The following is a 26925-nucleotide window of genomic DNA, read 5'->3' on the forward strand; positions in this document are numbered from 1 at the left end:
CTTCGCAAGACAAAAAAAACCATAGACGAAGAGAATCACAGAACGGATTCTTTTCGTCTTGCGAGGCACCACTGTAATTCGTTCTTTGTGTATATTTGTAAACAGATACAGCAAACTGTATGCCTGTTGCCTTTGTCCATGGAGTTTTCTTGGCAGGGATACTGGAGTGGCTTGCCGGTTCCTGCTCCAGGTGGATCACGTTTGGTCAAAACTCTCCACTATGACCTGTCCGTCTTGGGTGGCCCTGCACGGCATAGCTCATAGCTTCTCTGAGTTATTCAAGCCCCTTCACCATGGCAAGGCAGTGATCCATGAAGGGGAGAGAAGACTCCCTGGAAAAGACCCTGATGTTGGGAAAGGTGGAGGGCACAAGGAGAAGGGGACGACAGAGGACGAGATGGTTGGACAGTGTTCTCGAAGCTACAAACATGAGTCTGACCAAACTGCGGGAGGCAGTGGAAGACAGGAGTGCCTGGCGTGCTCTGGTCCATGGGGTCATGAAGAGTCGGACACGACTAAACAACTAAACAACAACAACAACAGCAGCAAACTGTGTTAAGTCTCTGGTAGCATCTCTTACCACCCTCAAATTTTGATGACTCCTCACATTTTGTTCTTCTCAGAGTGAGCTCGTTAACATTTGTAAATTTTTATTACTTATTTCCTAGCCAGAACATGGTTAGAAATCCTCCATGGAAGCGAAGAAAGCAGTTTCAGCATGTGAGTCTCATCACTCATGAGTATTTCTTATGCTCGCCCCAACAATTTCCTGATAATAATTGTTTCTACTAAAGTTCAGATATTTGGTTTCAATTAAGCTTCTATTGGTTCCAGCCAGATAATCTTCTCCATCACTCTGCATTCTGTGTGATGAAAGAAGTACACCGAATTGCACTTCATCAGCAGCTGAATGTTTAGTTTTAACAGAGCCCCAGGCTACACTATGGTTAATCTAAACATACACATTTTGGACGAGTCAAGTGCTTTATTGTAAGCAATGTGGAAGTGGATGTGTTTGCAGCTGTTCTTCCAAATGGGACCCCAAAGGTGGGCCTGGTGCGCTGCAGGTGTCTCACAGACATCTGCCAACAGTTATAGCTGTTGGAGTCAATGTTACATAAAGGCCTAAGTGGGTTTCATTTCTGGGTGATAACATTATAGCTGGCAGCTCAGTCTTGAAGAAAGATGAAATTCAGTTTGAACAGGTCACTGAAATAGATGTCCAAATGAAGATTCTCTGCCATTACGTCTTCTACTGGTCACTACTGCCTCATAGAATACTTAGGTGTTTTGTTGCTTCAAGAAAATAAAAATTGGTGGTGCTGTGGCTTCAGAAGACCATTTGTGGGTACGTGGAGTCCACCTGGCCTATATAGTCTAATTTTAGAAAGTTCACAAGTTTCAGACAAGAGACTTTCCAGGTCCTAACTGACCTTTTGCATGCAAAACTGAGCTACAACTCTTCCTCTGAGCATGGTGTGGATTCTTAAAAACTCCCAGTATATTAGTTATATTTTGCATAATACAAAGAAGAGACAAGAGTTGTGCTTTGAAAACCACCTGAATTAGTTACAAAAGCTGTGCATAGACCTGAATCAAATTTATTTCTGGCTAGCTTGTCACCCTAAACTTTACCTGCTTCACTAGAAAGAAAAGTAGAAGCAGCTACCTTCAATTTGGCACTGCCTTGAAACCTGGATAGCTTGTCCATTAAAAGCACAGGGTGTTCATTGCTGCTCTGTTGATTTATATTGGGAAGCTGGGCATGGAAAGAAGATGTATGAGCAGTGTAAAAGTAAGCAATACTCTTTGGCAGTAAGACAAATACCTGTTGAAGTGTATGCATGAAAGTGTAAAGGTGCTTCTCGTGCACAGAAGAAATGTTTTAGGTGAATGCACCACATCATCTTTCCATTCTTTTCGAGTGGATCAATATGTAACATCAAATGAGGTTTATTTCATGCGAGTAAATTTTTACACTCTTTGGTAACTAGGCTCTGTTGGACCTGAATAAGGCAATTTGAGCTCTTGGTAAGCCCATCTGCATGCAAGCTTGACAAACGCTAACCTTTATTAAATGGACACTCCTAAATTCAGGCTAACATAATTGAAACCAGTAGGAGAATTAAATTATAACTAACCTCATAAAAACGTGTCTTCAAGCAAGGCATGATGCTGAAGAAATTGAAAAATGAAACATGTTGCAAGGTACTCCAGCTACTGCAAGTCTCATTGTTATTTTAGAAATTTGTAGGTGTCAGCCTTCAACTGTAAAAGAATGACATCTTAGGGTGGTATCAATGCTAGTCTTATCCAGTTTTGGGAAACACTTGCCTGTGAGTGCTCCAATTGGAGAACAGCCTCTACCAAAGGTACCATGTGCTTTGAAGACACTCAAACTCAGGACGCAAGGGAGAAACGTGCTAAGAGGAAGGCACGCTTGGCAAATCCACAGCATGATCAACTCCCACCCGGAAACCAATGTCCCCACTGTGGAAGGACGTGTGGATCCAGAATTGGCCTCCACAGTCACTTACGGACTCATTGTTAAAACCCTGTTTATGGAAGACAATCTTACTTGGCTACGAGTGATCGAAGAAGAAGAAGAAGACCCAGTTTAAGTCAACAGACATGACTAACTATTCTAAGTAGGACTTAGCTGATCCTACACACAATAAACTGGCATAAAGCAAGATTGTGCAAGTAAAGTTATGCCAGATCCAAGCTCCATTAAACAGCAAGGCTACTGCTTGCTGAAAACCAGCCTTTAAAATAGTATTTGTGTTACTTCATCTTCAACCCATGTTGGGTTGCCCTGTCATGTGACTGAGCTCAATGATCTTGGAGTCCAGTCTGACTCTTGCTTCTTTGCCACACCCCTGGAATGCTCTTTCCTCCAGGGATTACACTGGCTTAAGAGCCACCAGGGTCAGCTCTGGGCCCGAGCTGAACCAGGATGGAGGCATATCTCCAGCTGAGCATGGGTTGAGGGAATGAAGGCAGTGTAGCCCAGTTGCGCCAAGATCCTTTTGGCTCAGCTGAAGATCCACTGGTTCCTAACCTGCTCATCCTGGTGGATCTTTTCGGTAGTGGCGCCCGCCCTGTGGAACGCCCTCCCATCAGATGTCAAAACGATAAACAACTACCTGACATTCAGAAGACATCTTAAGGCAGCCCTGTTCAGGGAAGTTTTTAATGTATGATATTTTAGTGTTTTTTGGGTTTCTATGGAAGCCGCCCAGAGTGGCTGGGGAAACCCAGCCAGATGGGCAGGGTATAAATAATAAATTATTATTATTATTATTATTATTATTATTATTATTATTATTATTATTATCTTGCTATTGGGTTGCTCCCTACCACCCTTAATTCTGTGACGGTTTAAAACGAAGCCTGGAACATCATGAATGTAACAGCTACCTGTTTCCCCACCTCAAAATGCCAAAATTTTAAGTCAGGTCATGAAATTAAGTTGTTGTTGTTAAATGTCTTAGTCACCTTTCGCAAAACAACCCACGGCAACTTACAGAAATGTAAAAGATATGAAAGAAATGTAAACCTGATAAATGTACAGAAGTTAAAACCAAAACGTACACCACAATGAATCCATGTCATACTAAAAACACCCTGCATAAAAATGAGCAAAATCAAAACCAGCAGGATATGCAATTACCTAAAAGTAAATAAAAAACTAATGATCTGTAAAAACAGACCATCACATGCCATCAAATGCCTGAGTGCAGAGGCAAGTTTTAACCCATTATCCGTGTCAAACAGGTCTCACTGGGTAGAGCATTCCGTAGACACGAGGGCAACAGCTTAAAAGTCCCTCTCCCATGAAAATGTCCAGCACTGAAAAGACTAATCAGTTTGCAAAATCTAGGGCTGTAGGGGAAGAGTTTGTTGGCAGTGGAAGAGAAATTAAAGGATAGAAATACTACATTTTAAATCCACTCTGGAGAAGAATCCAGAGTTACATGACGTATTAATTTATGCTTAAAAAAATTACAGAAAAGTCCCCCTGGCCCCACTCATTGCTTTCTATTTCTTCTTAAAGTGTTCGGATTTGTAAATTGGAAATGAGTTCCCTTCCCAGACTAGATAATGTATTTTTCATAATTAAGATTCTAGTCTTGAGAATTCATGCAAAGAACAAGATATGAAGTTCCACATTACATGCTGTTTTATGTTCATTCAAAAACGTGATATTGAAATCTTCCAGAGGGTCTGGCTGTAATATGTAGAGGCAGACAACTAAACCAAGCATCTTAATTCCCATGAGATTTCAAAGTCTTCAAAGTCACGATGTAAGAAATAGAGGACCACTATTTTCCAGGGGCAGCTATTATTAGCAATCTTGCAGCCATTAAAACATTTCCTTAAAAAAATACACTGCATTATATAAACTGTTGCTTTAATAGTGTCCAGAATAATAATCTAGTGAGCAGTCCAAAGTTTTTGTTTACTTTTATGCAGATTAACTTCCATTATTTTTGATATATATATATATATACACACACACACACACACCACACTATTTCTAAAAATCTAAAAAAATCTCCCAAAACTTTGAAAACTTCATTGGAACCAATCGACATGTCATAAAAATGTGCCAAGCTTTTTTTTTTTTTAAAAGAGTCATTCTTGATTGAATTGTGCAGTTTCATTTTTTACATTCATTGAGTGAAGTTCTACCACAGTCCAAATGAAGGTTATAGCTCACAGCCATAGAAATATGTGCTGAAGCTTCCATAAATTTTTATGAGATTAGGATTCCCATCCACATTTTACTCATAACAACCATTTCTCACCCCTTTTCAAACTTCAACTCTCTTCAAAAGCAAACGTGGAAGTATTTATGGATACATATTCCAAAAGAAAATGGACGAAGCAATTTTTCCATCGTCTCTGTCGTGAGATGTGGAAAATCTTTTCAAATAGTTTCAGTTTGCCCTTTGATCACTTTTCCTTTTTTTTTTAATGGCATGATGCCCGGTGTGTTTTATTTCGTTGATTTCCACCTGCTTTGCGTTAGCAACTGTTGAAAGCTGGAGCATGATTTTGATCGTGACTTGGGAAAGTTAGGAAGTTGATCCATCATACATGGATGGGTTCAGTCAGCAGATCAAACAATTCCTAGGCACATCACTTGTTGCTGAAAGTGAGTTCAGTTCCCATAGATTTCCAGATGGATGGAGAAACGCAACAGTGTTCCCTTGTTGAAAGCAATACAGTGGCCCATTAGCAAATATATGTGTGGGTGGCTTCCGTGAACTGTTCTCCCTTTTCTCTTAAATCTCCTTTGTTTTTCTAACTCATGGGGGCAGTAAGATTACCTCAGACGCAGCCTGGAATATTCCCTGAGGGTTGCCTTGGGAGACGGGCACCTTTGTAAAAATAACAGGTGTATCTAGATAGTTTTGGTCCTGGTATCTTCAAAGGGAAACCTGCAAAGCAGAGAGGGAAAATGGCAAATCCTGACTGCTGTTAATTGTTCTCCTTCAATAAAAAAAGCATGGCTTGTCTATAGATTCCGTCTAGTATCTCTTTCCAAATTAGGGACTGGCCCTCTGTGCTTTATTATCTGATGTAGATAAAGCCGCCCGTATCTCCAACTTCAAAGAAGAAACCTTTGGCACTGTCCATTTCAATTAATCACGAGAGAAAAGAGTTTTTAAGTAACTGGAAACATTTATTCTAATGTATGAGAAGATTTCTTACAACTAAGCATTTCTTTTAAAACGCAAGGCCAGCACAAGTGCTTAGCAAAAAGACTTTCTTATCTTTATACACTTTCATTCTCGCTAATCAGCAGTAACAAAGACGTGGCTAATTTTAGAAGATTTGTATTTGATGTCCCCCTCTCTCTGTGCTATCCTTCATTTCCTTTTTTTTTTTGGTTAAGAAGAAGGAAAAATAAATAAAGGTAGAAAACTGCAGGATACAAAACAGGAAAATAAAACCCCAGAATTATTGTGTGTAGCGTATGCTCACAGAACTATGCAGTGGTGTATGGGATGTTAGGGGACGGGTAGTACCTCTTTTGCCCCCACCTGGCACCCAGCTCTCACCTGTGACTCCTAGAAGCTGTCAGCATGCGACAGTGGCCACGCCCCAACTAAATCAGATGAGGATAGCCAATGGGTCTCAAACCCTCAGTGAGTTAGGGAGTTCCCCTGCAGGCAAAGACAGGCTCCAGCAGATTGAGCAGATGAGAGAAATAGTGGGTCCATTGGTTAAGAAGGTGGTTTCTGCACTTGCTGTAGAGGGAAGTGAAGGGCAGAGGGCAGAGGGAAGTGAAGGGGCTCATCAGCCTGGGAAGGTAGTCCTTCTAGGACAGGGGTCAGCAAACTTTTTCAGCAGGGGGCCAGTCCACTGTCCCTCAGACCTGGTGGGAGGCCAGACTATTTTTTTTGGGGGGGGGAATGAATGAATTCCTATGCCCCACAAAGATGCATTTTAAATAAAAACACATATTCTACTCATGTAAAAACATCAGGCAGGTCCCACAAATAACCCATAGATGCATTTTAAATAAAAGGACACATTCTACTCATGTAAAAACATGCTGATTCCCGGAGCGTCCGCAGGCTGGATTTAGAAGGCGATTGGGCCAGATCCGGACCCCGGGCCTTAGTTTGCCTACCCATGCCTTAGCCTTTCCTTCTCCTGCAGATATCCCAAAAAGCAGTGGCGGTTTAGCAGGCCAGATTTAGAAGGTGATTGGGCTGGATCCAGCTATGGGCCTTAGTTTGCCTACCCATGTTCTAGGAGAAGGAAAACATGATCCTAAACCTCCACTGCTTTGTGGGATATCTGCAGGAGAAGGAAAGGCTAGTGGAAAGCTGATTTAGATAAGAAAAAGTGAGTTAAGTATGCTTCCTCAGCACCTCTGTTCCAATGCTGTTCAGAAAGCGCCCCCTCCAAAGGCTACTTTGGAATAAATATTATAACATGGTGGAGGGATCAAATCCCAGGTATTGATCATAGCAATCCCACATCATTAAGAGAGGCCTGTTTTATCAAACTCCTGGTGCCATTACTTTTAGGGCAGGTTTACACATTACCCAGTAAAATGCTAGCTGCTGGAAAATGACACCAAGTGGTTCAGATGGGAGGGCAATAGACACTTTTCATGTTTATCCTTCTAATTGTGTGTAGTCTCTCCATGCCAGAAACATCATGTTCCAAGGCTGTCATGGAGACTTCTTTTTGGGGCAGAGTCTCTTTGCCAACACTAGCCACCTCAAGAATGTATGGCTCGGGCATGGAAAATCGGCACAAGATTTTGGAGATTACCGAAGATCACTGGCATGCTTTTTCACATGCTAAAAATGATAGGATTCCTTTCAGATTGTCATAGACTAGTATTAGATCAGTCTATGGTAGAAAGCTAAAAGTTCCATGTAACATTATACACCACTGACAGGCTTTACTGTTTGCTAAAGTTTCCTGAACCTCTGTACTGCTGCTGTTTTCCCCATTTAGAGAGTGATATACACGAAAATGCTTATTCCAGAAGTGGTAGGACATTTTTTTTTTGTCACTAAGGTATTGAAATTAAATTAGAACAGAAGAGAAATGGTCATTGGCCTGCTAAAGAAGGACCACATACACATGGCTAGAAGATTAGTTAAAAACTGGTTTGGCTGCATTACGCATTAGAGACAGAATGCCATCATTTCACTCCTGAGCAATGATACTTTTTCCAGATTGTCAGAGGGGCAGAGGTGTTCTGGGGAAATTGCTTCCTTGACAATGCAACTAGTATCTATGTGAGACATATTCCATTCTTTTGCCATATATGTGCAAGCAGCTATCTTTCTGGGCCTGAGAAGTATAGTGTGCCAACTTGAAATTGCTTTAATTAAATAACTTCCATCATTATGATGAGCAAAAGAAAAGCAAAAAATATCCAATTTAATGTTGTTTAATTTCAAAGCAGTTAAAAAACCCCTCCAAACAGTAAGAACTTGAAATCTAATCAGTTACTTTTCAGGCATCAGTCCCTGAAAATATATTCTTAAGATTCAACTGTCATGATATATTTGCTTGGCACGAGAAGGTGCTTGGATAAGGAACCAGAAATTATGGGGGTCCCTGAATGACATTCACAAGCCCCACCCACTGACTCCTTCCAATTTTAGCTAAATTATACCCCTCCCAAGTATGCTTCTAAAAATAGTAATTAAGGAGGCTGGAACAAGAGGAAGACAGACCCTCCAAGTGTCCCTATTTTCCAGGGACGTCCCTGATTTAGAGAAGCCATCCTGGTTTCTGATTTGATCCTGGAATGTCCCATTTTTCCTTAGGATGTCCCTAATCATGGTTCGTTGAGTGATTAGCATCATGGACTGATGAAGATTGCTGCAAAACCTGGATAATAAGAACAGGTCTCATCTGTTTGGCTTCAATTGATCATTTGGCTTTGCGCTTCCAGCTAACGACCACTTGAAGAATGCTTTTTGGTAACCACTCCTACATTTATTGCTTTGTGCTTCCAGTGTACAACTATTTGTTCCAGCTGTGTTATGACATATTTATCACATACATAACCAGTACAGCAACGAGAGAGACACTGGTGTTAGAATTCCTGCTCTGTGATTGCAGTCATAGGATTGTTGTCCATCACATGACGGTGTATGTTTTGACTCCACAGAGTGGGAAGTGACGGAGACAGGATGTTTGTGTTTCTGTGTTCTGTGAAGTGGGACTATTGTCCTTTGTTCTTTTCCTCTCTGCTGTCTGATGCTAGAGAGAGAGGGAGCCATGTTGCAGTGCTCTGTGTGTGTTTATATGTAAAGAAAGTAGATTAGCCAAAATGCTGAGGTCTGTTACGCAAACTGCGAACACTCTGTGGATCCCTAAGTGTGCCGGTGTCTGTTGGCATCGGTTGCTGTGGTGTTCGGGCTGAAGAAAGCTTTTGAAGCTCCCGAACGAATGACCAGGAGGGAGAGAACATGCCAGTCGGGCATGTGTCTCTACCAGGGTCCTACTCGAGTGTAGGATGAGCTCCTGACAACTGGTACATTCTATGTTCATGAGTATCTCCAGGCACTTTAGTTTGCTCATTGTCTAGTTGGTTTATGAAGGTATATATTTACGTATTCCAGTAAAATTGTTCTTTATATTCATAAGCCAGTTCTGGTGTTGTTGGTTTGTTGTTCAATTATTGTTATAACACCTGATATTTTTGTGTATACTTTGTAGACATGACTGTTCATAAGCACAATCTCTCGAATTGTAGAGCTAGCTCAGCTCCTTGGCTTTCTGAGAGCCAGGAACTGCAAGGCGAAAGTGGTGCCAATGAGGTCAAAACCTGATGAATGAAGCCAAGAATCAGAGCCGAAGACACCAAAAACACACCAAGGCCCAGAAGATTCTGCTTGTTCAAACAAAGTCTCAGGGGAATCCTTTTATAGTCTGTTCTGTCTAGCAGGGCCCTGTCACCAGCCTGAATGGGCAGGGCAAGTTCAGAGCATGAAAATCCTTCATTGCCCTGGAAGATACTCCAAACTGCAGTTGTGATGATTCATTGCAGCTACATAAAGAGCTAAAGGTTCCTATTCTAGCTGACATGTGGGGGTTTTCTGACACAGAAGGAGTAGTTGGTAAAGTTGCTTTCCTCCTGCAGAAAAAGCAGATTCTGGACCAGATAAATGCCAGCAGAAACAAAGAATGGGTGTGTCTACTTAATTTTTGGTGCACATTCCATTTGTTTCAAAGTATGTCTGACATCAGATTTCTGGCAATCCACACTATTTTTAAAGGGGGAAATATATATGTTGACCCAGATTTATTTTGCAGCAAATCTTCATGATATGAGGTTTTCTGAAAGCCTTATATAACCTGTGTTGAATATTACGAAATAACCTCCACTGATTCTATTAAATTGACTTGAATAGTATATTAAGCCCAGTGTTCAGGGGCTTAGGAAGAGGGGTGTGGGGGTGTGGGCCACTCTGGGTGTTATCCTGAAGGGGTGTGGCATTCGCCCCCCCCCCCCACGAAATCCCCAAGCCCAGTGAGTGGCAAAGCGGCAAGCGGCAAAGCAGCTGCTACAGCTCTCCCTCTTTCCCCGGTTTGCTGTAGGCTTGGGGTGCCAGAACACCTAGCTCCGCCACTGCCAGTGTTTACATGTTGAAACGATATGTGGCATGGCACCATTTGCCTTTTCCATTAATGTTTACTGTCCCCCCTCCCATCCTAGTTAAAGCACAGACAAGAGGAGAAGAGTTAACTCCCATAATCTGCTGCAACATCAGAAAGTTAGATACATCATGGCCGTATTCCAGTAGAATATGTATTAGTTTTAAAATCATGGGGAACATTAGCTCTGCCATAGACCATAATGGCTACTGAGGAACTCCATCAACCAATCCTGTGCCAGCTAATGAGTCTGAAAGTCTACGGAGGATGCATCAGAAAGAGTCTTGTGGTACAGCAGGACACAACTCATTTGATGTAATATTATCTTTAACAGACGCTGGGTAGTTAAATTTAGAACCAGTGGAGAAACTGATTCATTCTTTTCAGCCATCGTCTGATTTACTTTACATCCCTTGCCAGTGAGGTGTGGCCACAAACTCTGAGAAGCTTAAAGCAATATATTTAGATTTTTACATCAGACATAATAGAAAGCTAAATTAGTTAGTGAGTTGAAAGTCAAAGACCAAAAGTGCATGAATTTGATTAACCAATTAGCCCCCTTCGAAGAGTTTCTTTGTAAAAGAAACCCTTTGGCTTATTCATCCTGATAAAATGTAACCTGGGAAAAGATTTGAGGCAAAGAACTACTTGATTAATAGTTACCCAGATGACAATTAGGAACATGAATATAGGTGGTCAGGCCTCAAACATTCTTCCCCATTGAGTATTAAAGTAAGCTGCTGAGTTTGCTGTATCTAGGTCAGCTCACCATATGTTTCCTGATTTGGATCAACGTTCTGAACAGCTGTAAGATTGCAGGTCTTCAGTTTTTAAGTATTGGGTATTTCTTGAGACCGATCCAACTGACTGATGAAACTCACTGCCACAGGACATGAGACTGCACAATGTAATTATTAAAATTGTTTACAAAATGAAGGATTGCTCATCTGAGTTGCCTGTATTGGGGCCAAACTAGATGTGATGGTGTGGAGATGTCTTTTCATTTTCCAAGTAAGTTTAGGTTTACTGAAGTTATGACTCGCTTCCCACAACACAAAGAACTGAAGCAATTTGAAACATGAATAAAATGCAGACATAAAAACGGGGCACCAACTTTAGAGGGTTCTGGGTGCCTGAGCACCCACACCACAGGGCCCCTAAAAGCACTTCTGTTGCCTTGCAAAGCACTGGAAGTCATGTCCAAGGCCTTGCGAGACCTCAGAGATGCTTTCGGACGTCATGATGTGACGTCATGATGTCATGTCACGCACACTGGGCACCCATGACCTGGAGCCCAAGTCAGCTCCCCTGCATAAAAATGCATTAAAACATTAAAAACATAGATTAAAAGCACCCAAAACAATTGCAATATTGGCAGCAGGGCATTGGGCAGACCTCTCTGAGGAATGCATTCCATGGATGCAGGATTACTACAGAAAAGGCCCGTTCTTTCTTGTGCATGCACGCATATGTGTTCCAATCCAGACTGGGAGTGTGGCACAGAATTAAGGTATTGTGGTTGAGGTGACCTCAGATGATATGAAAGCGCCGTCTGCAATGTTTGATCTTCGATAGCTTATTCACACATGCATATAATGGTTTCAAACTGCTGTTACCAAGTTACCAAAACATTCTGCTGTATAAGCTTATACACCAATATAATCAGTAACAGCTACTATTACATTGTTGAGAAGGCATGTATAACTCAAATTAAGCATTTCCTAATCATGCCCCTGATCTAAAAGCCCTTAACCTTAATTCCAGATGTGTGCAAGCTGATCGTGATTACTCAGTGGCATGGAAAATATGCATGTGAGCTATTATAATTTCTTATTTCTGGGGCTAAGCCGTAGTACTGCATGCCATTCAATACTTAATTTGTTTAAATCCTGCCTTTCTTCCAAGGTGCTCAAGGAAGCATTCCTCGGTTCCCTGATTTTTTTACTTATTCCCTGGAATCAAGTGCCATATCTAATGCAGGTGACACCTCTATTTTGGCCATCGAGAGCAATGGCGTCCCTGCAGTGAACGTGTCCTTTCCTAATTAAAACAAGCACTGGGAAGTTCAAGGTCAAGCCCTCTCATGGTTACAGGAATACCTCTTAAAACACAGTGGTGAACCTCCAATCCACAAGAACTATTTGACCCCAGCACGTGTTCCACTTTGGCCCACAGTCATTTCCCCAAACCAGGCCCTCCTCCCTTGCTACTGATGTCGTATGTGATGTTAGCTGCTGGGCCAGTAAATGTGCTGCTAAAAGTGAACTCCCAGTTGTTCTTCTACAAGCAGTGCTTACTGATGGTGCTGATCTGCAGACTGGTGCTCCACTGAGATCGGCTGCACAAGAGAGTTTCCCATTGGGAACTTCCTAGTGCGGCTGAAGGGGCTTGCTGTCAGCGTCAATCGTTACAGTCAGTGAGCCCCTTTGAAGGTACGCTCCATTGACAGCGCAAATTCAAAGGAGCTCACGGCAAGCTCTGCTTTGCCCACTTGCAGGAAAAGTGTTTGAATGTGAAGTGTACCCGCAAGCAAAACTCCAAAGGGGCTCAGCTGGATCATACATGACAGATGGCCACCCAACCTCTGCTTGAAAACTTCCAAGGAAGGGAGAGTCTACCACCTTCTGAAGGGGTTGGTTCAATGGTTGAACAGCTCTTACTGAATCCCAATAAGAGTCGAATCAATCCTGGCACCCACATCTTCTGGTTCTTTCTGTCCTGCTCTACTACGCAGTAAAAGTGTAATGTGGAGACACTTTTCTGTCTTGCTCTTTTGTAATGCATTAGAATAGGCGCCTGCAACACATTGTAGACTGGGGAAAACACGCCACCTTCAGGTAAACGACTCTATATTTTTCTTGAAATATAAAGAGGAAAAAGGCAGACGAAAGTGTCAAAGACAGTGTAAGATTGTGTAATGGGGATTAATTATACATGCAAATTTTGTATCTTATCAGGTTTATTGTTGCAGTTTTTAATTAAAATTTAATTAATTATGAAACTTTGACATACGATCTTAGGATCATATCAGAGGACCTGGTGTGGTGGGTGGTAACTGGGCAGACCCACTTTTAAATCCCCACTGAGCCAGGAAGTTTGCTGCCTTACCTTGGGCTAGTCTCAGAACCTAACTTACCTCACAGAGCTGTTGTAAGAATAAAGTGGGGGAGGAGAGCCACATACATGGTCACAAATTCCTTGGGGTTACAGTTTGAGTGTAATAAATGATAATAGGGCAACAGGAAACACAAGGTTGAATGACTTTTGATGAACACTGCGATACCAACCAAGACTGGGACAATTAGGAGCCCAACCTTCATAGCCATGACACTAGCATTAAAATTGCTTTCTAAATATTAAAACAAATGGCAGAAACTTAATTTTCCTCAAAAATATTTACTGAGTCTTTTCATGTCTGCGCAGATGTGAGGATCAGATAACTGAACACTATAACACTTCCTTCCAAGTAGGACTAGACTGCGTAATAGTTATTAACCGTGTAATCCTACACAGGTATGTTCAGATGAAAGTCCTGTTGACTTCAGTGAGGCTTACTCCAGGAAAATAAATATTTCACTGCAGCTAGGAATGAATGAAAACAAAGATTGCCATGTGCACCACAGTTCGGTTTAGAAACCTTCTAAGTTTAATGAGGTACAGTGGTACCTCAGTTTCAAACGTCACTGTTGATGAACATTCCAGTTTTTGAACACCATAAACCCAGAAGTAAATGCTTTGGTTTTCAAATAGGCCTCAGAAGTAGAACATGCCACATGTATTCCGTATTGAGTTTTCGGTTTTCGAACATTTCAGAACTCGAACGGTCTTCCAGAACGGATTACGTTCGAAAACCCAGGTACCACTGTACTTTTAAAATTATATCTTATCTAGTTTATATTATGTTCCCAGCTAATTTAACTGTGCTTATTTAAGATCACTGGTTTTAATTAAGGAACTGTTTTGGCACTTTTATTCTGTAAACTGCTTTTAACTCAGAAAAGCACTGGCAATCATGTACGAGTCTTCTGTTCCCATGTATGGGATTTAAAAAATATTTATATTTTATTTAGAATTAGAAGCATTTGCTAATTTTCTCTGATAAGTCCCCTCCTGCCACTGGTATTCTTCCTCACTGGTCCCCTCCTCTGGGTATAGATTCAGAGCAGGCCTTGCACAAGTCTTGCACATACATACATACATACATACTTTAGAACACAAGGCATGAACTAGAATGGGTCCACCAATAAGAATTGCATGCACCTAAGAGGTGGTTGTGGCAGATCTTTGGGTGCCTCCTGCTCAAGTGAAATGCCAGGGAAACATTCACCAGTTTTTAGATTGAGGAAAACCTGAAATTTCTAGTGGCACAATTCTAGTCACAGCAGGCAAAAGGCTACCTTAATTTGATTGAAAAACTAAGCACTGCTTGGCCACTGGAGGGCAGCAACAGCCAATACAAGAAGAGCAACATTTCAACACCCCCCCCCTTTAAAAAAACCACCCTCCCTCCACACTCCTATAAAACGAACTGCTCATGCCAAGCTACTGCAAATATCTCCTCCCTTTGCAGATTAAATTGAATCTGCCTTGCCTTGCATAATTTGGAAATTCAAAAGACCAATTTCTGAGTGTAATTGAAAAGCACATTTCAGGATTATTCGCTGAATCAATAGTTCCAGCTAGAGTTCATATTAATCTATATACTGTTCAACAAGATAACAAGGGGATAGTTATATTTACTCAACATTTCAACTGTTCTATTGAAAGAAAATAGTGGTATCGTGTGCGTGCATGCACGCACGTATGTGCAGGTGCATATTAAAATCATATGAATGGAATATACCCTACTTTAAAGGAAATTAGCATCTTTATTCTGGGTGGGCGGGCGGGCTGCTGAGCGCCTGCTGTGCTGAGACAAACTTTTAATGCTTAATTAGCAAGTCATTCAGTTACCATGTCTGGGTAGGGGGGCAAGGGTGCCCGAGGGTGTAGAATGCTGAGTTTAATCATGTGACGCCCACATCCAATTACTGGCTTTGGTAAAAAATCAGTTCTTTTGCACTTAGCCTGAGCTGACTGGGGTTAAATGAGATCAGAATGACAAATCACTCGGCACACTCAGATCTCTTACTTACTGGGGCAAATTATAACCCAACTTTAACATAAGCACAGAAAGGGGTTGAGCAACTGACCAGGAAATTGGATCTTGGGGTTTTGTTTGGGGTAGCTTGAGGAAAACGCTCACCCAGAGTGTCCAAGCTGTGAATTTAATGGAAATAAACTCACAATCCTGAGGGGAAGTTGGCACCCCTCTGATGGCAGGCCCTGCCCATGGACTTCCCAGAGGTCAGCCCCTATAGGAAACACGATGAGAAGACAATATATCCTTTGGTCTGATCCAGCACGGGCTGCTCTTAGGTTCTTAGGATAAGTCACAGAAGGCAAAATGGAGCATTAACATTCCCTTTGCACCAACTCCTGTGTCTGGTCTCTTAGGTGGAGTTAGGTTCAGAGTTGAGTTGGCAAACGCCAGAAACTTTTCAGTAAATTTTGGATTGATGCTTGGTTGTGGGGTTTTGTTTTTATGCTGGTTACCCCCCCCCCCCGCCGCAACCCCATACCCCAGTAAGGTAAAAAGAAGTTATGCAGCATTTATGCATGTTTTGAATGCATATAATAAAGCACTTTCTCCGTTTTCCTAGGATAAGAAAGGCAGGCATGTAACCCCTACCACTTCCAGCAATCTGTTCCTATAGTGGGAACTATGGTACCCGGGGTTAAAAGGGGGGCAGGGAATGCCAGGGCCCTAAACTGTGTGCCTGCGAGGCCCTATATTTCCTGAAGGCAGACAGAGGAAAAAACCAGTGGGTAATATATCAGAACATTAAAAAGGGAGCTAGGATTTATTCAGCAGGCAGAGGAAAAAAGAGGAGGGGGCCGTCTTTCAGTCCAGTCTCTTCAGCAACACTGTCTTGGGATGGGCTGCTGCTGCCACGGTGGGCTTCAGTCTGACTGTGGAGCTGTGTGAGGGGAAAGAGAAAGCTGCTGCAGTTCTCCTTTTTACTCCCTCAGCTTCTTTCATCTCTCCTCCCTGAGGAGCAAAATGTGCTTTGCTCTTATTCAGAAGCATGTTGTTACACTTTCGGTTTTTGCTCATTAGCATGTAGGTGTCTATGTGTGGCAGCACTGAGGGAACACTTGCCCTCTTCCTCCACCCTGAATTGAAATGGCCTTTCCTGTGTGGAATTTGACTCTGAATCTCTCCATCTGGTTCCCCCAGAGCTCTCTCACATTTGCCTCATCCCCTTCCAGAAGCTCTTCTGAGGAAAAAAACCTTCAGTCTCCTAGAGCAGTTCTCAAGCCCCCCACCCTTGCAAAAGCTGTCCCCCAATGCATATTTCCAAAAACGCATGTTTAGGTATGATTTTAAATTAATGGTATGGGTTTTTTTGGGTGGGGGTGGATTAAACTAAAATATTCAAAGTTCCTGCCAACCTAGTAGTTTGAAAACACGTCAAAGTGCAAGTAGATAAATAGGTACCGCTCCGGCGGGAAGGTAAACGGCGTACCGTGTGCTGCGCTGGTTTTGCCAGAAGCGGCTTAGTCATGCTGGCCACGTGACCCGGAAGCTGTATGCCGGCTCCCTCGGCCAGTAAAGCAAGAAGAGCATCGCAACCCCAGAGTCGTCCGCAACTGGACTTAACAGTCAGGGGTCCCTTTACCTTTATTCAGAGTTTAATGTAGAAATGGAACGAACAGATTTAGGAGTGAACACCTGCAACAATGATCTGGACAATAATCAAACTAAGACTGCAATCCTTCACATAGTAACAGGGAGTTAAGTCCCGTTGAACTAAATGGGATTGAATTATGAGCAGATGCTTACAACGTTGCCGTGAAATTCTTCCATCCCTAGCTGCTGTACACCTCTGCAGAGCTGTCTCCTGGGCTGATGGCTGACTAGCGTAAGGTTCATGGCATAGGGTATGGTTCTCTGTCATAGCACATTTTGGTTATAATCCAATGCAGAGCTAAGAAGAGCCTGACAGGTCAGGCCAAAGCCCATCTAGTCCAGCGTCCTGTTCTCACAGGGGCCAACCAGTTGCCCATGGGAAGCCCACAAGCAGAATCTGTGCACAACAAAATTCTCCCAGCAACTGGAGGGAGAGAGTGGAGGCAGAACATAGCCATGGTGCTACAGACTAAGCAGGACAGGTTGGGGTGACCACCAACATATGTTTGCCCCCATTCACCTATTAAGTGCTTTAGCCCAAGGCTCTCTGCAGTTTTCTCTGCCTGGATCTGATACCAGGCAAGCAAATGAGGGAGGGAGAAAATTGTTTAAGTCTATGGAGTGCTGTGAAGTAAAGTGGAGAGGAGGGGGTGAGCTCCATGATTTTCTCCCACCCCCTCCATGATTCGTACCTGTCTGCATTGGCTTATTCCAGCAGCACCAAGATAAATTGGTACCCAGGTGGATTCTTCCCAGGTCTAAAGTTTGGGCCAGTGACATAACTGCCAATTTCTTTGTGAGGTATACCAGAGATAAAAATCTTAATTAGTGACATTTTACTATTTCCTAGGGGGAAAACAATAGGGCAGATTGCTCAATCTCAAAACATACTTTCAATTACCAAAGGGACAATGACCTCCCTTTTCTGCAGCTGTTACAGAGACATAGCTTTGATGGACAAATTAGCTTTGGGAACTAATTTCTAGAAAGATTAGCTTCTATTTTAAGATATCACAGACTGTCAGAGTTATGACCTATTACAGGAAACAGTGACTCCACTGCAATTTTGAAAAGTCTCCTCTCTTTCCCCCTCCCCTGCTCACTCTGTTAGGTTACATACCCCAATTTTGTAGCCCGTATTCCAGCTCTCATACTTTTTCATCCAGCTTTCCACATAACTCTGTCCATGCTGGTTAGATGAAGGGTAGTCTCCTTATAGCACCCACTACCCAAAGGCTGGTCCTGCTCAACAAAAATGTGCTGATATATGATATTAATCATTTGCTATCCTATACCTCACTTTCACAGGTGGTAAAACTTTGCCCAAACTGCACCACTTCAGGGTAAGGACTCACTTGTTTCCCCATGCAAAAAACCAAACATACAGATCCCCAAACAATGACAAATAGATGCCACATTGAATGGTTCTAGACTTAGCAGACATTGCAGTATGAAAGTGCAGGATTTCGATATTTTGGTATGGAAGAGTATTTGAGGTAGCAGAGCCCTTTCCTGCAATCTGAAGCAGTACGTCCCAAACAGAAGTTTACAGCATCACCTGCTGTGTATAATAACCAGGCTGCAGTATGCGCTCACACTTTCAAATCAATGTGTATGTTTGTATGCGTGTACTAGGGGCCACATCCCTGCTTGCAATGCACACCATCTCGGCCTACAACTTTACTTACAATCCACCCCTGTCAAACTCCCCTCACTCCCTAGCCTAGGCATAGGCAAACTTGGCCCTCCAGATGTTTTGGAACTATAACTCCCATCACCCCTGACCACTGGTCCTGTTAGCTAGGGATGAAGGAAGTTGTAGTCCCAAAACGTCTGGAGGGCCGAGTTTGCCTATGCCTGCCCTAGACTGTGCCAACCCACACATCCGTAGATGTCACCAACTCATGCATCCATTTCAGTTCTGGACTAGCAGTATGACAAACAAAAAAACAATATGAATTTACTAAAATGGGTACACCTCTATTGGGACATTCTTTATGCATATTGGTTATTGAAGTCTCTCTATGTGGGTCTCTATGAGGCAAGATATGGTGATAACAGCAAGAGACTTTACTGAGCTAACAGAACAACAAGGGCAAAGCAACTGCTTATATACGTTTCTGAAGCCGTGGGCCACTCCTACCCTCAGCATGATTGGCTGTCTAAACCCCCAGGCTGCGAATTGTAACTCAGAGTTTAAGAGCCAATGCCAGTAGCCCAAATCCTTATATTACCACGTGATTGGATATCATGTATCAAATCAGAACACGGGCTCAGAATCCTTAGTCCAGACTGAAGCTCAGGTGAACACAGATGACTGAATATGTAACAGTTATTGGTCTTTGAAAGTTTTATTTGATCAGGACAGGAAACAGCTAAAATGAACACCACACACAAGCATAGTTCCAAGCATAACAGCTTATATATATACAGTGATACCTGGGTTTACAAACTTAATCCGTTCCGGAAGTCCATTCTTAAACCAAAGTGTTCTTAAACCAAGGCGTGCTTTCCCATAGCAGCGGGGGACTCAATGTACAAATGAAACACACTCAACAGGAAGTGGAACATGTTCTGCTTCCAAGGCAAAGTTCACAAACCAAAACACCTACTTCCGGGTTTGCAGTCTTCTTAATCCAAGTTGTTCATAAACTAAGCTGTTCTTAAACCAAGGTACCACTGTAAATGGGGCTGCAGAAGACAATGCAAGGGTGGCTAGGAAGTCAGCTACTCCAAAGGCACTTGTAAGCATTTCTAAAAATACTTCCAACAAATCACTTCCTCAACTGGAAATAATTTTTTTACTGCTAAGATACTAAATCTTCCTACAGTTATGAATTGGATTTTGGAAGGGTTGAAAATTCCATTTATCACTGGCCTAGTTCATGGACACCTTCTTGAAGTGCTGAAGGGGAAAGGAAAGGTAGACAGGGAGGCATTTAAAGCAAAAAGCTTTGTGTGTTCTCTCTCCCCGCCCCCTTTCTCTCTCCATAGTGCTCCTTATCTTGGAGGGGAGAGCAAATGCATGTGAGAGATACTTTTAAAAATAAAGTACCGTATTTTTCGCCCCATAAGACGCACTTTTCCCCCTCCAAAAATGAAGGGGAAATCGGGGTGCGTCTTATGGGGTGAATGCCTGCAATCCTCGCGCGCCCGGCAGGAGGTCCCACCGGGTGCGCAAGGCTTGGGGCGGCAGCCTGTCGCCCGAAGCACGGGGAGCCCTCCGGAGGGCTCTCCCTGCTTCGGGCGAATGCCTGCAAGCCTCGCGCACCCGGCAGGAGGTCCCGCCCGGTGCGCGAGGCTTGGGGCGGCAGCCCGTCGCCCGAAGCACGGGGAGCCCTCCGGAGGGCTCTCCCTGCTTCGGGCGAATGCCTGCAAGCCGCGCGCGCCCGGCAGGAGGTCCCGCCCGGTGCGCGAGGCTTGGGGCGGCAGCCCGTCGCCCGAAGCACGGGGAGCCCTCCGGAGGGCTCTCCCTGCTTCGGGCGAATGCCTGCAAGCCTCGCGCACCCGACAGGAGGTCCCGCCCGGTGCGCGAGGCTTGGGGAGGCAGCCTGTCGCCCGAAGCACGGGGAGCCCTGGGGAGGGCTCTCCCTGCTTCGGGCGAGTGTCTGCAAGCCTCGCGCACCCGGCAGGAGGTCCCACCGGGTGCGCGAGGCTTGGGGCGGCAGCGGACTGCTTGCGCGCACCTAGAAGCTTGGGGCGCGCTGAGCTCAGCACGCCCCAAGCTCCTGGTGTAGCGCAGCGATCCGCTAGCCCTGGGAGAGCCCCGCGGCTATCCCAAGGATAGCGGACTGCTTGCGCGCACGCAGAAGCTTGGGGCGCGCTGACCTCAGCTCGTCCCAAGCTTCTGGATTAGCGCAGGGGTCCGCTAGCCCTGGGAGAGGCGCCCAGTTCTCCCACGCTAGCGGAGACCTTGCCTGCACGCAGAAGTTTGGGGCGCGCTGAGCTCCGCACGCCCCAAGCTCCTGGTGTAGCGCAGCGCACCTGGGGGGGGGGGAAATAAAAATTTTTTCCTTTATTTCCCCCCCAAAAAACTAGGTGCGTCTTATGGGCCGGTGCGTCTTATGGGGCGAAAAATACGGTATATAAAAAAAGTTGCTTCCTTTCCCCCCAAATGCTATGCTGGTCAAGATGGTGCTGTTTTGTTCTTTTCTTTTCTTACATTTCTGAAAGCAAGTATATAACATTCCAGGAAATGCATCTGGAATTTTAGTAGGCCATGTTTCTAAATAGCATCTGCATATGATCAACAGGTGATATGATCAATCAGCCCTGAGTGCTCACTGGAAGGACAGGTCGTGAAGCTGAGGCTCCAATACTTTGGCCACCTCATGAGAAGAGAAGACTCCCTGGAAAAGACCCTGATGTTGGGAAAGATGGAGGGCACAAGGAGAAGGGGACGACAGAGGACGAGATGGTTGGACAGCGTTCTCGAAGCTACCAGCATGAATTTGACTAAACTGCTGGAGGCAGTGGAACACAGAAGTGCCTGGCATGCTCTGGTCCATGGGGTCACGAAGAGTTGGACACAACTAAACGACTAAACAACAACAACAACATGATCAACAGGTGATTGGAATGTGCATACATGCACAGTGGTTTTTAAATATGGCATTTTATCTGCTTTTGCTGTTTATTTGACTGGGGGTTGTATTGTTTTAACTTTTTATCCTGTAACCCGCCCTGGGATTGTTACTTGATGACAGAAAGACTAGAAATCTAATGAATAATATGCACAAATGTCTGATTCTCATGATTCTTCCCACCACATTGAATTGGGTGCATGTATTAACAGGGACACGGGTGGCGCTGTGGTCTAAACCACAGAGCCTAGGGTTTGCCGATCAGAAGGTCGGGGGTTCAAATCCTCGCGATGGGATGAGCTCCCATTGCTTGGTCCCTGCTCCTGCCAACCTAGCAGTTCGAAAGCATGCAGTGCAAGTAGATAAAGAGGTACCGCTCTGGCGGGAAGGTAAACGGCGTTTCCCTGCACTGCTCTGGTTCGCCAGAAGTGGCTTAGTCATGCTGGCCACATGACCCGGAAGCTGTACGCTGGCTCCCTTGGTCAATAAAGCAAGATGAGCGCTGGTCGGAGCGAAACAATATAAACTGAAAGCTTTTGCAGATGATTTGGTTTTAACATTACAGGAGCCAGAATCTAGCACAAAAAGAGTTTTAGAACTGATTAACGAGTTTGGTCGGGTGGCGGGATTCAAGTTGAATAAGCAAAAAACCAAGGTTCTGGGTAAAAACTTGACACCTTTAGAAACAGATGAGTTCCAGAAGGAAACAGAATTAACCGTGGTTAAAAAAGTGAAATACCTGGGGGTCAATTTGTCTTCTAAAAATTTGAATTTATTTAAGGACAATTATGAAAAATGTTGGTTAGAAGTTAAAAAGGATTTAGAAATTTGGTCAGGATTGAAACTTTCCTTGTTGGGTAGAATTGCAGCAGTAAAAATGAATGTATTGCCAAAGATGTTGTTCTTGTTTCAAACCCTTCAGATTGTGGACAGAGTGGAATGTTTTGGTAAATGGCAGAAGGATATTTCGAAGTTTGTTTGGCAGGGCAAAAAGCCCCGAATAAAATTTAAAATACTAACTGATGCAAAAGAAAGAGGGGGGTTTGCCCTGCCAGACTTAAGGTTATATTATGAAGCTGCAGCCTTCTGCTGGATGAAAGATTGGTTACTTTTAGAGAACACTGATGTCCTAGATCTGGAAGGGTTCAATAACTCTCTAGGATGGCATGCATATCTGTGGTACGACAAGGTAAAGACTCACAAAATGTTCAAAAACCATATTGTCAGAAAAGCAATATTTATGGTCTGGACAAAATACAAAGACTTACTAGAAAGTAAGACCCCGAGGTGGCTATCACCAGTGGAGGCCAAGGCCCGAAAAAAACCCAATATGGAGGCCGGTTGGCTGAAATATGGGGAAATAATAGAAAAAATAGGCAACAATTGGAGGTTACAGAGCTATGAAAAATTAAAGCATAAGGTGCAAGACTGGTTTCATTATGCTCAAATTCAAGAGGTTTTTAAGTTGGACAAAAAAACAGGATTCCAGGTGGAAAAATCGAAATTAGAGACAGAACTGTTAGAACCAAAGACTAAGGTACTTTCGAGAATGTACAACTTGCTGCTTAAATGGAACACTCAGGATGAGACTGTTAAATCAGCCATGATAAAATGGGCTCAAGACATTGGGTACAACATCATGTTTGAAGACTGGGAAAGGTTATGGACCACCGGTATGAAATTTACGGCATGTAGTGCCTTGAAAGAAAATATTATGAAAATGATATATAGGTGGTACATGACCCCAGTCAAGCTTGCTAAAATATACCATTTGTCTGATAATAAATGTTGGAAATGTAAGGAGGCTGAAGGGACATTCTTTCACCTCTGGTGGACATGTCCAGGGGTGAAGGCCTTCTGGGAAATGATCTACAATGAGTTAAAAAAGGTATTTAAGTATACCTTTCCCAAGAAACCAGAGGCCTTCCTTTTGGGCATTGTCGGCCAGAATGTGTTAAAGAAGGATAGAACATTTTTTATGTATGCAACAACAGCAGCAAGAATACTTATCGCAAAGCACTGGAAGACACAAGATTTGCCCACACTGGAAGAGTGGCATATGCAATTGATGGACTATATGGAACTGGCCGAAATGACTGGCAGAATCCGTGATTTGGGAGAAGAGACAATGGAGGAGGACTGGAAAAAATTTAAGGACTATTTACAAAAATATTATAAGTTATATGAATGCCAATAATTTGCATGAATTGAAAAAATTAAGCTCCAGCAATAAGATTTTGTATATTGGAAATTAAGATATGACTATGAAAGGACTAAAGTTTAAAATGATATTGTGTTTATTCAAGGGCAAAAGTAAATTGATAATAAGTATTTTGAACCCAAAAGAGAATTATTTGAAAGTATTAATAACACATGAAACAAGCTATTAATTTGCTGATATTTTTATTGTAAAGAAAGCAGGGTGAGGGAGACGTGGGGAAGTCCAGTCGGTTATGGAAAGATGTAATGGAAAGTTGGATTTCTTTTGTTTTTCTTTTCTTCTTTTTTTCTTTTTCTATTTGACTTTATATTTATATCTGGAAAAAAGCAATAAAAAGATATTTAAAAAAAATAATAAAGCAAGATGAGCGCTGCAACCCCAGAGTCGTCCGCGACTGGACCCAACGGTCAGGGGTCCCTTTACCTTTACTTTTATTAACAGGTGTACAAGTATAGGCCTGGGGGGGTATCACTTTGCATTTTATTATGTGTGTGCATTGTACAGAATTTATGATTAGCGAGTATATGAATGAGTCTTACTGAAATATGTGTTCCTGTAAATCTTATGTTTAGAATCAGACAGCATGCCTCAGTGGATTCTCTCTGCAAATATCCCTGTTCTAGAAACATCCTTCCACAGATACTCATTTTCCCCAGAATCAAATAATCCAGTATTAGCTGCCTTGTTTGCAGTTTGACACAAATCTGCAACAGCTGTTTATTTATGGGTTTCTTCATTTTTTAGAACAGTAAAAAAAATTGTGTAAGTTCTACTCCCTTGTCAAAGATATGTTTAAACACAGTCATGGATCTTTCATCTTGTGGTTCTGCAAAGTCATATTTATTTTGCACACCCTTTCCAAGTGGATTGAAAGCTAACACATTCCTCTATTTTTCTGACCCCGTGTAAGGCATGTTTCCAGAACTTCTTGTTCAGTTTTTGTCGTTCCATGTTTGAAAGTCTGCATTGTCTTATTAAAATGGAAACAGTGCCTTTAAATGACACTAAATGCAGCATCCAGAATATATGGATGTGATATGCACACATGGAAATGCACAATTTTGTAAATAGATTGCTTTTTGTATTCTAACAATAAATAAAAAAGTAATAAATAGAAAGATGAGTTTTGTAGCCTTGCTAATCAAAGTTACAGACTTGCCTTGCCTTGAGCAGCTCCAATTTGATTAGTTAATTTTTCTGCAAATGTAATTGACCAAACTCTTGCATACTGTGCATCCAAAGTGAGATTCTCTGAATTACGCCAGCATTAAGCAATTTTCATTCAAGCTGCAACAAGAAAAAAGCTTAATAGGACTTTATGTGTAATCGATCTTGGAGGTTTATCTTCCTATAACCTGAGCAATGCCAACATAAGAGACATGGTAATATTTGTCTTGAAAATGAAGCTTATTTCTCTGAAAACATGAGACCAAGAGTTGAAAATACGAGTACAACTCCACCACATATGAAAACAGGACCCTTGACCCGTACACCCCTTCCAGCAGCTGGGATCTACATTGTTAGTCATGCAAGACAATCTTAAAGGTGTGAGATACCATCTATGAAGAAGCTTTAACAAGGTTTCCCTCATTGTAGCCAAAACCGATTTTAAAGGTCTCTTTTTCTGCAGAGCATGCCATTGCTCATTAGTAATTTCAATAACCAAGTCAGTCTCCCATAAAATCACCATGTTCAGTTTCTGTCATAAATTTATACCTTACTGAAACCATACCTTTAGATGACGGAGAAACATTTACAATAGTATCTTCAAAAACTTCAAATGCCTGAGCAATCGCCTCTGACTTCAACAAAAAAAATACATTAATTGGATAAACGGGAACCAGGAGCATAGGAGATTATTAATTTTAGCTTCGATCTGTTCCCTCCACCTTGGGATACCATTAAGGTACAAATACTTTAACTGGTAGCAGTCCAGCCTACTCCCAACTGTCCCAATTTAAGGTTTCTCCTTCGTCTTTAAGCACTAGATGGAAACAAATTGGAACTAAATGAGAAATTGGAGGTGCTAGTTTTAAAAAAACCAAACCATTCTCCAAGCACCCATAGTAGCTTGAAGAAAAGTTGTCTCAGTCTTTGATACATGTATGCTGCAAGTTTAAAAATGGGTTGGTTACCAGTATGTTGCCTGTTGAATTACCGTTTCAGGCTCCATACAGGTGTTAATAACTCAGTAAGTTTATTAAATTGGATTACATGCAGCTCCCTGGCAGTGCTTAGATGGGTGGGGCAGAAGCAGGACTTTTTTCCCAGCAGGAACTCACTGGAACTCAGTTTCAGCACCTCTTAGGTGGGTGCCATGGACATTGTAAGAAAACAAGGGAGCCGTTCATAGTGAGTTGTGGTACCTCTTTTTCTAGAAAAATGGCACTGGGTACAAGTTGTTGTTGTTAACGTGCAGTCTGGGAGCACAGAAGTGGATCTCAAAGAGAGAAAGTCCTCAAAATGAGCACTTTCACAGATTCCCATTTTTCTTTCAGTTTAATAGTCATCCTAGCAACCAGGACACAGGAACTGGTATACAGCCACCAAATAATATTAATAGGGTCATAGCCATTGAACCTGTGGCAAGGAAAGTGGGGTATCTCCTTATTTATTTTATAAGCAAAACCCAGCTTCCACTCCAATAGTTTTCCTAAACTCATATGTTTGCCACTATTTAAAATCACCTGTACCCTTTGAACCCTTAACTTACCAATAACCCTGGTAACTGGGGGATATAGTCATGGTATAAAACCAATCAGATACAGTTACTATGTGTGACAAAGATATTAATGTTTATTTATTACAAGATTATGCAGTGGGCTAGCTTCCATAGTTACTTTAATTTAGAATTTAATTTAGAATTGTCTCTTTAAAAGGGCACATTTAAAATGTGTTACTCAAATACACCTTATTTTTTTACAATTACTAAACTGAGACAGCTTTCAGGAACCTTGTTAAAACTCTTACGCCGGATTGCAAAGGACTGCAAATTTTATTTACTCCACCCCAGTTAAGCCTCAACAAAACACTGTGAGGATTTTGACTGAAGCCTCTGTTTCATCCTCTGTTGACCTACTAAAGCACAGGTCTGCTTTTGCTGACCTGTCCTGGGATCTTTCTCTGTTTCTCCTACCCATATTACCTTTCATTTTTTCTCCCTCGGGCCTGGAGACTCCTCTCCTCAGGTCTTCAGCCTAAAGTAAGTGATTTTCTTGATGAAGGAGAACCCAGACAGG

The 26925-nt window shown here is 42.6% G+C and overlaps 1 long non-coding RNA gene across 1 annotated transcript in view; it reads left to right on the forward strand.

The window, feature by feature from the left end:
* LOC308581735 overlaps window positions 1-9135 on the forward strand; it is a 40245-nt gene extending 31110 nt beyond the window's left edge. Inside the window, exon 3 of the long non-coding RNA XR_014005227.1 lies at window positions 8313-9135. This is a non-coding gene — a long non-coding RNA (uncharacterized lncRNA). The remainder of the gene's footprint in view (window positions 1-8312) is intronic.
* The last annotated feature ends 17790 nt before the right edge of the window (window positions 9136-26925 follow it).

Source organism: Podarcis bocagei (genome assembly GCF_964188305.1).
Source record: "Podarcis bocagei genome assembly, chromosome: 2".
NCBI lineage: Eukaryota > Metazoa > Chordata > Lepidosauria > Squamata > Lacertidae > Podarcis > Podarcis bocagei.